Consider the following 11,410-nt stretch of genomic DNA (forward strand, 5'->3'; position numbering starts at 1 on the left):
AAATTTATCACAACCCTTAGGATTTTTTTTTCCTTATCCGCTTAGCTATATTGGAAGGGAGGGAGGGAAAAATAAAAAAGCTCTTGGAGATCATTTGAACCAACCATGTTAAAACTAATCAAAATTGAGTCTTTGGATCATTGTAAATAAAACCCCAAACCACAAAATGTTACTTATTTCCTTGGTAGTGTGTTTGTATTTATGATAGATTAGGAATTATACAGGAAGCAAGGATTTTATTGGAGCGACTAGTCTATTCCAACCATGCAGTTGGTCCACACAAAAATACTTTTCTTATGGTTTTTTTTTATTACAGCAAAGATTTTGCAATGTGGTTTGTATTGGCCAAATGTGTAACTTGTCTTGTGTATCAGTCATGGTGCTTGGGGGTCAGGGAAGCCCAAGTGCAACATTCTTCAAGCTTTATTCCATTTTGAAAAAAACTTCATAAGTTTATTCCATTCAGCTGGATGTACATGCAATTTTGATGCAGGATAGACCTTGATTTGTAGTGCTGCAACAGTCATTTGGTTCTAATCCAGTGCATGCTTACAGTAGGTTGAAACATAAGATTTAAAGTGCAGTTTATCTTTGAAGAAAAACACTGTAGCAGTGCCGAAGTTCAAAGATAATTTTGTTTTACTATTTTCATTTCCATTTCACTGAGTTTAAAATTTAAAACTTGTTTTCTAGCTTTGTAAGTTCAAGCTAAGTTTTCTCCATTGCACTTGCTCCTCAGGAATAATGAGCAGAATACTACATTGTTATCAATTATGCCTTTCCAGGCCCCTTATCTTCAAATAATGCCTACCTTTGCAAAATTACTAGCCTTTATCTATTGTTTAATCAGTTTTCAGATTAGAATTGTACCCTTCAGCCTCTATATATATCAACAGAAAAACTAGAAGCGTATTAAATGGCATGTTACATATTTAGGGTGCATACCGTCATTTACCACACCTAGTTTACATTCACATGGCTCACTTTAAGCTGCATAAACCTAGATGGGGATCAATGTATACAGGTGTTTGCCAGTTCTGGGAGCTGCATGGGAAAACTAGGGAGAGGGGCAGGAGGGATTGGGGGGGGAAGGGAATTGGTGGGTTTATTGGAGTTGGTGGGTCTGCCATGGGTCTGTCCAAGTGTGGAGGGGTCACGGAACTAAAAATAGCCTAGTCAGGGCCTGGTGGGGTAGGAAGAGCACAGCCCCAGGGCAGGGGCATGCAGCTTACCTGTTCCTGATCCAAGTTTGTTCACCTCCTCAGGAGAACTAACAGATTGGGTCTGCCATTTTTTGCGCTATTTAAGCTTTCCAAATACCTGTACAATTTATGCATTTAAATCAGTCTAGCTCTAACTAGGGTTAGGTTGATCTAAATGTAACTCTGTATGTACCCTTAGAGTCTGATTTAAACCTGGTTTGCATGTGTGTGATAATGTGGGATGATTTGGATTCTCCAGTTCCACAACACTGTTTAAGGCTTTAAATTCTAATTATGTGGAAAAACCTGCTCAAGTATAAACCTGTGAGTTTTTTTTCCTATATCCTCCCTTGTGTAAAGGGCCAAGGTATGTGTTGCTTTTGAGCTGAATGGAATCCAAGGATCTGAGGACATGGAGGTCTGCCCCTAATTAAAGCAGCCTTTTCTACCTGCTTACTAGACAAGCCTGCTGTTGCCCTTTGTTCCCCTTCTCTTAAGCATGGCTTGCTCAGGAGCCAGTTAATTGCCCAATACGTGTAACATGTAGAGGGGGCCTGAGCTTGATTTAAACCAAATTGCTGGGATGCCAGTAGCAGAGGAGCTGCGGCAGCACTTTTCTCAGCACACTGGAGAAGCAAGATAAGTACTTGGGTGGGTCAGCCTGAGTGACTGTAGTATAGACATACCTTTTATGGTTGCCGTTTATTTTTCTGCCAGTTTCTGGTGCAATAATAACAGAATGACAGTCTATTAAAAGAATGAGTTTGGGCAATTTGTTTTTGGCCACTAAGGTATATCTGCATCCAGACTCCTCAAACTGTCCAAACCAGACAATTTCAGAAAACAAAATGTCACTCTTAGAGGGACAAAGCAAATTCTAATGCTGTTTTAATTGCACGGGAGCTTAGTCAAGTTATAGTGGATACTCCATCAAGCTATTACATTTTCTGCCCACAGTTATTTTCTACCTGGTTTTCAAAAAGGTATAAAATTGTTATGCTTTCAAAAAGTTTAAAGAAAAAATTAATTTATTACTTTCTACTGATTACTAAAAGTGAAGAAGAATGTTAGTTTGGGGAAAGCACTCTGATGTAAATAGCTAAATGAGGTCTGCAAGGAGTTAGACCAAAATTAAATTCTCTTACGTGTTGTTTTCCATAGATCCTTTGTCATTGCTACACATCAGAATGTTAAAAAGGGGTCATAACAATGTTTGCACTTCATTATAAATTTAACTTAGTCATGGAAAGTAATTAACCCTCATTTGTTAAACTGACTTGTCAATGCGAATTTTTTTTTACCAGGGTGTTTAGCGTTAAAGTTCTTTAGTTGCACCACTTGTATGTTGTTAACTCTTTGGGTTTCATATTATTTAAATTATTTTCCAATACCTTGCAATATTCTTAAGCTTTAAAAATAGCCTTTCAGCCTGGATACAGTTGTCCAATATCATATTAAATAATAATAAAAAAAGGTCAAACATATCATTGCTTCCTAGAGCAAAGTTGAAATTAACTATCAGATCAAATTTAGCTAGGATGCATTTATATTATGATGTTATAATTTATTTGCATTTTTTTAACCTTCTCAAAGTGTGGTCTCCACTAGTTGGAATTTATAGACTATCTGACTGGTTGAGAAGGAAAATGTCTACAGAGAAGCCTTTAATGGCAGCTAACTGCTTCTATGGGCCCAATTAAGACTATCCAACTGTGAAGCACAGTCCCTTGAGTAACAGTAGTCAGCTTACTCGCATTTTTTGTGGGGGGCAAGAGGAAGGGTGAATGGAAGAGGAGAATATCCAGTGCTGCTGTAAAAGGTGGAGGGTGGGGGGATTCTAAATTTCCCAATTTTTTTTCTTTTTTTTAACTTGTAATAGGACTTTTTAATAAGGTCAGGGTTGAAGTCCCTCACTGCAGCTTTACATATGCACCGTAGCCTGAACTTGAAGCCCTAGTAACTGTTCTTGAGATATGGATGTGTTCTTGGTCCCAAATCAATCTTGTCACTCCTCAGAAAGCAATGAAAGATAATAAGTACTATTCACCTGATTGCCTTCCTGCTCTGAGACAGCTGGTGACGCTTGTCTTTCTGATAACCAGGAATTTCAGATCTAAGGCAGGGATAAAGAAAAGCTGGGAGCTTGCTGAATCTAAATTTGACAGTCGATGGCTGTGTAGAGGGTCAGGAGGGATAGAATCTGTGACACGTATAAGAAAGGAACAAAATTTATCTGCTCTGGTTGCAATGATTAGATGTCTCGTTGTCTGGCTTTCTTACAGTGGATGATTGATCGTACCCGCCAGCTGGCTAATATCATAATTAACAAAGTTGCTAGCACGTCTGAGAAGTTTAATCGAAAAATTTGCCAGCAGTATGATGCCATTGTCACAAAGATCACAAGCATTGCAGAGTCGACTTTTGCACCAGTGAAGCTGCAGGACTATGTTGATGTGCTGAGAAGTGGTACACTGGTGCAACTAAAGGTATGTTTCCTTCACAAAGCCACCTGCTCTATTTTTATTTTTTGTTTTTTAAGTTAAGAAAATGCTCTTACAATATGAGGCTTTGTTTCAGGATGACACATGAAGATATTTGATTATTTTATATAATTTCCAAGTATTTATAACAAAATAAATCTTGTGTGTGAATCAAAAGATAAAACTGAAAATTTTTATTCAGCACTGTTTGTTTTCCTTTTTTTTAAACAACAGTTCATTATTTTGCCAGACATTTCCAAAAACTGTAAATACAGTTGTTTTCATTGCTAATTTTCTCAGTTCTAGGTATTGCAAAACTGTTGACAGTTTCTTTTAGAAAATAATGAAATTATTCAAGTTTATATTTTTTAGTTTTCCAGGTTTACTATTTTAGCTTGAATCTGACTGACTGAAAAGTGAAGAGAAACATTTAAAGCCAAATGTTCATATAATTTAGAGTAAAGGTGTTTCTAAAATATTTGTGTTTATATGCACATATATGTGTGTGAAAACTGAGAACAATATCTGGTCTATAATCTAAGGACTCAAATCACAGGACATTTCTAATGCATTGTTTAAGAATTTCAATTAATCTTTTTTTTGGCATACTTACAGATTTTTCAGTGTTCAAAGAATGATTTCAATGAGCTTTTATTTTTTTGCCACTGTATTTTTATATTTGTGTATTACATGATGGTTCTGGAATATGTGTTGAAAATACCAGCCTGACATATTGCTAATGAGTGTGAATATTGACAGTGATGGGGGTGTATGTCTGTCTAGGTGCCATATAATAAAACAGAACAGAAAGAGACAGAAACGGATATATTGGGAGGGGAAAGAACAGTTTATTTATGTTACAGTATGTCAAAATGCTGTTACAGCTAAACAATCCATTTGAAATACAAATAGGGTATCCTATAGAGGTTTATTTGCTTCCTCCTGGGGTTAGCAAGGACAGTGTATCATAGCAAAAACAAGTCATTTATATTTTGCTTAATCCTATTTTTTTTGCTGAAGTAATTATAACTTTCAACATTGGTGCCTAGTATATCAGAAGCAAATTCTTTGTGTCGCATTTTAGCTGTATACCAAGTTGTCATTAGGTGGTGTTTTGGTCTTCGAATTACTTCTAACTTTTAAATGTAAAATTGTTATGAACATTAAAATGAAATTGCTAGAGTATAAGCTGGAAGAGCTGTATTATAAATTAGCTAAGATGGCTGACTTTTATTACAGTAAAAAATGAAAATACTTATGGGACCATGCTATTCTATTTTATGCTGCATTTTCTGTTAGCAGTTAAGACGTATGGTTTTCAAAATACGTTGAAAATGTTAATAATTAAAACCTGATTCCATTTAGTAGTTCACAGAGATATTCTGCAGTCAGCAGCTAAGTTAAATGTGGATATATTACTTTTAATTAATAGACCAAATTAGAAGTGGCAACTGAAACCCTCATTTTTAAATGAACCATGCCTTATCAAAAGAGAATACTGTTCTGAAAGGAAATATATATCCAGGCATGGAAAAAGGTACTCCTATAATGACTTATAAGTGATTCTTTTAACTTAGCCTGCTATTTCTAATACTCTTCAAGAACAGTTAAAAAAAATTAAAAATCAATATTTTGTTTTGAATAGGAAATGCTGTGGATAGTAGCAGAGTAGAATAGTAAAGTCATCGCAGACAATAGGCAAGATTAAGTTACTAAAAGAGTATATTGTTTTTCTAACCTAAACCCCATAATATTTGATGTAATTGAGACTGTGCATTGTTAGAACTCAGTTGGAGTATCAAACGTCTATAAGGATTAGAGGGGACAACGAAAGCAGTGTCACAGCAGATGTGCCTGGTTTTTAACAGGATTATCTCTTGAGATGTGTAGAAATGAACTCTTGTAATAGTTTCAGAGGAATTAATAATTCTAGTACAATGTTAATGGTGAATGTGCTAATGTAAAGAGTTAGAAGATTAGCGATGCATTCTTTTGCATGGAAATCAGAATATAATAAATGTCCTGCAGGTGATTGAAGCTACAGCAATTTTATTGGAGATTAAAGTTTGATTGACCTTTGCTAGGGTGATTAACCCTTCCAAAATTAAAAGCCAATGCTAAATTATTCTGTCCAATTTAAATGCAAACTCAGAAAAGAGTGGTATGTCGTTCAATTTTTTAAAAAAAATGTTTTAATTTTCATTTTTGCACTTCAGTGAGATGCACTTGCAGAAGGAGCACGGTTTTGTTCCAGTGAAACTGGCCAGTGGCAAAATAATGTTACAGAGCTGATAGAACTGGCATGATAAAAAAGAATCTTGGGCTAAAGTACAGCTGCCTGATGCTAATCCTTACATGCAGTTGCTCAACATTTTCAACGGACAAATATTGGAACTTATTGAAGAGGTAAGAGATATCAATAGCATCACTATGTTTTTATCTTTCCAGTACCAGCCACTTAAATCTTGATTTGGCAAGGTCTTATGCAAGTGAGTAATTTTACGCATGTGAGTAGTCTAGTTTTAAATGGGACTACTCACACGTGCAAAGTTGCTCACCTGTGTGGACCTTAGCAGATGAGGCTTTAGGTGTCAGTTGTGCATTTATCTAACACATGGAGCTCAGCCTTGTGGGGTATTGAGAACTCCCCTTTTTGGCTGACAAAGCACTTAAGGACCTGCTTATATTGAAACATTAGAGAAATCTCATTGAACTGCGTACAGCTTAAATGGTCGGAGTTCATTGATGCCAGTTGCATGTTTAAAATTAAAAATGGGCTAAGTATTTTGTTGAACCAGGGTCAGAAATGTCTTGTAGGACTGACACTTGCACTTAGCTCCTGATCATGCAGTTAACTGTATGTGTAATCAAGAAAGACAATAAAGCCAATGGGACTAGTTGCATACGTATGCCCGTGTTACCCAGAATTGTGGCCTCCATTGCAAGGGCACCACTCTGGAGAAATTTGTCATCCTTTAATTTCATTTCCAGTCCATTTTGGAATTGCCTGGGTGAGTCTTAAATTTAAGATTTCTTTGGGCTTTGGAATGCAAGACATTCTTTTTTGGCTTGGAGGAGAAAAACAAGCACAGCACTGTGTTTGCTTTTCTCCTCAGACCTGAAGAAAAATGCCTTGCATTCGAAAGCTTGTTTTACTCTATACCAGCTACCGTGTTGGGCCAATAAAAGATAATAGCCAAAGAAATCCTCACCCCTCACATAATTTCTGAACCTTCATGGCTACATCACCCTAGCACTACTCTTACATTAAAGTTACAGGTTACACATAAACGTAAAACATACTAATTTATGTTAAACTTTGGTGACTTGATTTTATACACACAATCACTTTACACCCAAGGATTCTGTGGTAGAAAAGGTTAACATTCAGAAAATGTTTTGGAGCTCTTTTCTCTTATTGTTTAAAAAAAGTGACACCAGCTCTATGAGTACTTTTGTAGTAATTTATGACTGTGCTTTATATCTTAATTCTTCCAGTCCAGAGTCAGTTTGGGAGGGAAGCTTTTGACCTTCAGACGTTTTGCACCCTCACCACTTTGAGCCATAACAACTACATCCACTTTAATTCACACATTTTGTTGTATTGGTATAAGTCTATGTATGAGATGCTCCTGTTTCAGATAACTTGCACCAACATAGCAAAATGACTTAATTAAGATCAGTCCTAGGTACTTCAGTTCCATTTCAGATATAGGCAACCACTCAGGCAGGGTTTGCTATTTCCTTCCGAGTTATCCTGACCTGTATGAGGTCTATAACCAGTGTAATATATGTTCTCTGGCACACACCCCTTGCAGGACAGAACAAAGGGTACACCCACTCTCTTCCCTCTTCCCTTGCACTCTGCTCATCTGCATCAAGAACGGATGTAATGGTTCTTTGGGGCCTGTTTCGCCTCTATGGTGCAGCCAGTGATAAAGGTCTGTGGCTCAGCAACATAACGGCTGCTGCAGTAATTCGGTCCTTAGTGGCAGTCTGCATAGTTAAAGTTCCTTTCCTTTTACATAGCTGCAGACTATTAAAATGATAATAAATGTACTCTCTCCATTCCATATTCAGTTCTTTTTTCATCAAAGAAAGGTTCATACTGAACCTGTCAAGGTAGAAAGTCCAAGGCATTGTACTGTAGAAATTATGGAGCCTGAGGTAGTGGCTCACTTCTACCTAGTCTTTTCATTTACACTTAAAACAGCTTTCAGAAAGACAGGCTTCTGCATATGGGACCCCATAAAGAAAGTGAGGAAGGAGATGAAAACTATCTTGTAGTGGAGTGACCTAAATGGAACAGCTGGCAAAAAATATAGAAATGATCCTCTAGGGTAGTGAATTATACCTTGAAGCTTGGAATTGTAGCATGTTTAAATAAAAGATCCACTTGCTAAAAAGATTGTTGCCTAATTCTTAATCAAGGGGCTGGCATTTCATTCTAATTTATAAATAACTGTTGTATGTTTTTATCAAGGTTTGGCTTACCTAGTCAGTTTTTCCCTCTGCATTTCTTAAATCTTCAACTTTCTGTAAAAACTTAATGATCCTCTGCTGTTTTTTTTACAAAATATCATGAACTATCAAATTCATACTGTATACAACAAATAAGTACAGTATGACTTTTTATATTTAAAGGTGTGCTCATAATGTCTGAATGTTTTCAAATATGTGTTGAATGATACTTAGCGCTGCTTTTTGTATGTTGACAGAGCTTAGTCATCTTAGACCTGAATTTCTTTAATAAGCATTCTTTTAATACTATATATTCTTCAAATTTTGCTAATTCTGAGTCCAGATATGTTTTTTCCCTTTTTGCATCTGTTAAATATTTCTAGTCTCTCCCATATTTGGAAGTAAAGCAATACATGAGAATAGTTAGTATTTATATGTGAAATTACCCATCCCTATTTAGTTTCAGTTTGAATATCTGTCTTTTAAAAAAATACACAGTAACCCTTTGCATCAATATTAGTTAAAACTAACATATACTTCATGAAATTTTAGTATCGCATAGTAAGTGCAAAATACAAGAGATGCTGGTGTTCTAACAGCATAAACTTTTTCAGTAAGTAATGCTTTGCAACAATGGTTAGTGAACCATAATTTTGGTTGTAATTGTGTTTGTTGAGAAGTACTGAATTGTATTTATTTACATTTACTGGTATAGTCAGGATGAAATAATCAGGCCAGCTAGCGTACAGTACTTGCACACATTTAATCAAAATCAGCTTGATTATTATTTTGACAAAAAATACTGATTTGGGGTTTTTTTGTTGAGCCTGTATCACTTTGGCCATGGCGCATACTCTCTGAAGCAAAAAATATTCATAGCTGCAGCTTCTGTTTTGGTCTCTTCAGAAGACTTTAATCAAACAGAAGGAAGTTCTTTTAGAAATAGGTCAGATCAGCTGATTTATTGAAATACAGGATATGTCAACATGACGGAACCATTTGACAGTCTGGACAACTGCTGCTGTTCAGTTGAGCATGTGTTAAGGCAGGTGGGTAAATGATCCTCTCTTACAAGTTATTGCACAGGAAGTGGGGAAGAAAGGAGAGACTGACCTTAGACAGGATGGCAGAGGGAGCTTTACATGCTTTTAATGCGATTAGGTTAAGGGCGCAAATTGCATTGTTTCAAATTCAAACATTTGACTACGGTAACAGCAGCCAGTGTGGCCATTTGAAAAACAAAATACTTTCAAATTCTATTTACCACCACAGATTTTACCTGGTTTGTTTTATGCTTTTTGTGTGGTGGATAAGATACAGTTAAGAATGCATTAATATAGTGTAGTGATATTCACATCACTCCAGACAACTAAACTAAAACTGGAGGTTTGGTAACTATGTAACTGTGGTACTGAATACTTTAACATTTTTCATACATTCTACACAATGCAGCATATTACACTATTTATCATGTGTAAGTGTGACTCACTATATATAAACAATATGCAGTTTCAGTGACTATTGACTTAACTTTTAGATTGACCATTACAAAGAGTTAATATACTAACTCTAATGCTTATTACATTTTTTATAATGTAGTTTTCACTTCTCTGTTTTCAAAAGGAACTGTTTCTGAGCTATAGGATGGATGAGAACTGTTAGTCTGAGGAAAGACCCCATGCTGTTTGGAAGAGAAATCATTTCTGCTTTAGACTGGTTTATTTTAAGAACAAGAATTAGCCTGAAGTAGGTGAAATGGTAGATTAATTTTAGACATCTGTTAAAAATCAATAATTCCCTTTGTAAATTTTTTTCCACCAGGTTCAGATATTATATGGAAGACTAGCTACAAACTGACAAAGCTATTTTGTCAATCAAGCATGCACAATCTTTTGAAAATGTCCACAACTATGAAAACAAAATTTGAAAAGCTCAAAGTCAACATGTCACATTTAAAGACTCTCTGTACACCTGGGATTCAGATAAGGCCCTGGAATATGGTAAATCAAAAGGTAAAATATTGTTTGTTGTCACAGTGAGTGTTCATACTTTGGAATATTTTGTCCAATAAAAATTAAGTATTGTGTCTCTTGTTAATAAACAATTGTCCCTGTACTTTGATGAATATTTTTTGGGGGGAAATCTAGGGAATTGTTATTTAATCATCTGCTTTGGAAATATACCTATAGATATTTAAATTACAGCTATTTGTATCAGGAACTATTTTGTAATCTGATATATTTAACTTTATTAAGACAAATGTGGATGTGAGAGGAAAGCTCTTAAATAAATGTAAGGGGTTGGGGGAAAACATTTTTGTACTATTTTCATATGCTTTTTCTGTTTATAAAATGAATCTCTGCTGATGTTATTTTCATTAAGAAATTACTAGATGGATACAAGAGCAATTTTGACCAGCATGGCCCGTAAGTACACTGGTATTTGAGGAAACCTCAACCTTGTAAGTCCTGCTGGAGGATTATTAAAGCTTTAGAGAGACATGAATCAGCTTTTTCCATGTGGAAATCCTGAGAAACCATTTATACAAAAAATACAGTCCAATATTCAAAAATACAGACCAATTAAATAGTGAGATTTATTTAAGATATTTGTCTGTATCATGTATATATTAGTACTGATTTACCATTATTTCCTTGCCTTATTTGCAGAAAGAGACTCCTGCTTATTGAAATATTACTGAAGAATCTAGCTTTCCCCCCAAATTACACACTTTTTGCATAAATGTGCCTAATTACCTGAATTCAGTTTTGATTAGCAGTGTTAATTGATGCAGCTGTGGATGGGCTCTGTTTACCTAAATTACCATGTGCAAACAGCAATACGTCTGAAAGTGAATATGCTAAGCTGAAAATACTAATTAGCTAAGACAGATTGTTATTCAAGTCGCATCTCAGAGCTTTTTAATGAAACCCTGGATGTGTCAGGGCTTTATGATATTCAGACAGAAATGTCTATATTACATATGATTTCTAAATTTAATTCATAGGAACAGATGGGATGTCGGCCGGGGTTCTTCTGCATTGCTTCTAGTATTAATGTGGATATTTTACTCAACTGGAGACATTCATCAGTGGGGGGGTGGGGGGGTGTATGTGTATGAGACAGAGAGAGGGAGGAAGTCATTCTGTGCATTGAGACTGTGCCAGATCAGAGCATCTAAACTAGACTATTTTTGACCAATATATTTGCAAATTGCATCCATCTACTGTCTCCAAACTGAAGATAAATAGTCTATCTTGCAAATTT

At 35.7% G+C, this 11,410-nt stretch overlaps 1 long non-coding RNA gene across 1 annotated transcript; it reads left to right on the forward strand.

Moving 5' to 3' along the window:
- Positions 1-3,346: 3,346 nt before the first annotated feature.
- On the forward strand, positions 3,347-10,208 carry LOC109316077. The gene is made up of 3 exons (XR_002102667.1): positions 3,347-3,688; positions 5,899-6,088; positions 9,965-10,208. It is a non-coding gene; the product is annotated as an uncharacterized LOC109316077 (long non-coding RNA).
- The last annotated feature ends 1,202 nt before the right edge of the window (positions 10,209-11,410 follow it).

The sequence above is a fragment of the Crocodylus porosus genome, unplaced genomic scaffold (assembly GCF_001723895.1).
Source record: "Crocodylus porosus isolate Cpor-Errol unplaced genomic scaffold, CroPor_comp1, whole genome shotgun sequence".
Lineage (NCBI taxonomy): Eukaryota > Metazoa > Chordata > Crocodylia > Crocodylidae > Crocodylus > Crocodylus porosus.